At 31.7% G+C, this 2,235-nt stretch overlaps 1 long non-coding RNA gene across 4 annotated transcripts; it reads right to left on the bottom strand.

Moving 5' to 3' along the window:
* Nucleotides 1-279: 279 nt before the first annotated feature.
* On the bottom strand, nucleotides 280-2,227 carry LOC109586317 (uncharacterized). 4 transcript variants are annotated; one of them, XR_002186940.1, is made up of 7 exons: nucleotides 2,122-2,227; nucleotides 1,714-2,075; nucleotides 1,549-1,636; nucleotides 1,384-1,506; nucleotides 1,222-1,335; nucleotides 692-1,176; nucleotides 280-637 (listed from the first exon to the last, which is right to left on the bottom strand). It is a non-coding gene; the product is annotated as an uncharacterized LOC109586317 (long non-coding RNA). The 4 variants fall into 4 exon arrangements; XR_002186938.1 differs by having other exon boundaries at nucleotides 1,222-1,506; nucleotides 1,714-1,838; nucleotides 1,916-2,075; nucleotides 2,122-2,226; XR_002186939.1 differs by having other exon boundaries at nucleotides 1,222-1,506; nucleotides 1,714-1,838; nucleotides 1,998-2,075; nucleotides 2,122-2,225.
* Between the last annotated feature and the right edge of the window lie 8 nt (nucleotides 2,228-2,235).

Raw genomic sequence — 2,235 nt, 5'->3', positions numbered from 1 at the left:
TAGAATTTGCGTCACGAGAGTAGGATTTTCGTTTCGTATTTTCGTTGGTATGGGTTGTCAGTCATTTGGAATAATCGGTCGTTCAGAATCCTACTTGTCCTTGTTTCCATCACTTTTTTGACACATTAGCACAAAGAGAATCCTACTCTATCTTTTTTTTTGAAAATTTTTTGTATTTCTTGTTAGTGTTATTTTTTTAATATTTTTATTTGACATTCTTATTTCACTAAAATATAGCAAAATCCCTCCCGAGGCCAGTATTACATGTATAACAATAACTTTTTTCACTGAAAATGATGAATTAAAATAAAATTCAATTATATACAGAATTACACATCTTCATCTTGGTATTTTTAAAGTAATAATAATTTGACTGACTTATTGGGTGACAACAGAGTTAAAGATTACAGTAACAACTATTTAAATTGAGAAAGAAGTCTAAAACTGGGTCTGCAGTGTGGAGGACTCCAATTGACTTCTGCATTGACTCCTGTAGATGCACTGAGAATCCTATTAAGATACTCCACAAGGACTGGGAAGGTGACTGAAAGGAACCCTTCAGAACTCCAGGACATACCATGGTAGGAAGAAGTATGAGGTCCATCATTGATATATGTCCTCAATGAAGCATCTGACTCTGTGTGGGAATTGAAAAGTAACAGGCAGTACAAAGGAATTAGACATAACTCACACTGACAATAAGTTGAAAGACTTTAAAAGAGAACGAAGCTGTACATATGAATCAGCATTGGTCCAATATTCAGCTTAATTACTTTGACAGATTTGTAATTCACAATATTATTAACAGCTTTATCAGAATCATTCTTAGCGAAGTCCTGACATAAATTTCAGTTTTTCTGGATACTATCTTTATAGCCTAGAGCTTGAGCCCAATGATTTAGTATGATTAATTCCTTGGTGGTCTTGTTACCATCATAATAAACTGGATAAGTATAACACAATTACGACAAGTAGACAAGAGTATACGGTTTATGTGGATAACTTCCAAAGTCCAGGCTATTGAACATAACCAACTATTGTCAGCATTTTGATTTGCTACTGTGTGATCTGTCAGGAATACATTGTTCTTATAGTACTAGATAGTAGTAAGGAAGCAGTAGAACAGTTAGTGCATCTAGAGTTAACTTGTATCTTTTCTCAATCAAATAGATGTTGCTACATGCAGTAATAAAACACAGTGATTTATACTAAATATTTTACCTTGCTTTAATAGTTGTTTGTTTCAACTGTTGTGCCACCATTTTCCAGAGTGTTAAGTTTTAATGTGAGAAAGGCAGCGATGAAACACCAAGTGATGAAGTGTGTATATGAATCCTGTAATGTATTTACTCCATAACTTTTATAATATTTGAACATAGATACTTATCATTTTCAGTGTTGTTGATTTCCTTGAAAAGCAGCTATGCTAGGGAACATTTATCATGCAGCTTCACATGACTTTCATGTGGTTTACATGACTATGTATCCACTGCAATCTTCGCTGACCTACAATACAGGGAGATAGTTATAATGCCCTACATAACATACATGTGTATCAACAAATGGAATCCAAGCAAGAGAAAGATCCAAACAAGAGCAATTTGATTTTTCCATTTAAGTAGCAATAATTGTCTACCTATAGCAAAAACATACAGTAACAGTAATAAAGTAATTGACAAAGAATTAACAGGAACATGATTAAACAGAGCTTACCTTTATGCATTTTATCATGTATAGGTGGGATGACCATAGAAGTATAGACCTGACTCAAATATTTGATACTGTTATAGTATATTGTTTCATAAAAATATCTTGTCCGATAAATGGAACTAATATCACTAAGAAAGAAGATAAAATTCAAATTAACTATGAAATACAAATGCATATGTACATGTAATAAAATAAGAGATATAACCTTAACAATCCACCTCAGATTCCAAAAATGTTTTTCAAAATCACCCCTATTTTATTACATTTTCTGATACATATTGATGTACTTATGCTATGCAGAAAGTTTGATAATGCATCACAGAAACAGTTCATTGATTTGGTTAAAAATTTATTGATTAAAATACCTACAGTGTACGGAGAATAGATACAAATTAACTAAAATTTGTGTACCTTCTGTCGAATTAAAATGTTACTATATTTCTCTTTATTAAATGTCCTTTTATCTGTACAATAAAATGATCTACAAGAACATAAGAAAATAAAATAATTACATAATATTGGGGG

This window comes from Amphimedon queenslandica, unplaced genomic scaffold (assembly GCF_000090795.2).
Source record: "Amphimedon queenslandica unplaced genomic scaffold, v1.1 AMPQUscaffold_12901, whole genome shotgun sequence".
Classification (NCBI taxonomy): Eukaryota; Metazoa; Porifera; class Demospongiae; order Haplosclerida; family Niphatidae; genus Amphimedon; species Amphimedon queenslandica.
This window is presented reverse-complemented; position numbering and strand designations above follow the sequence as displayed.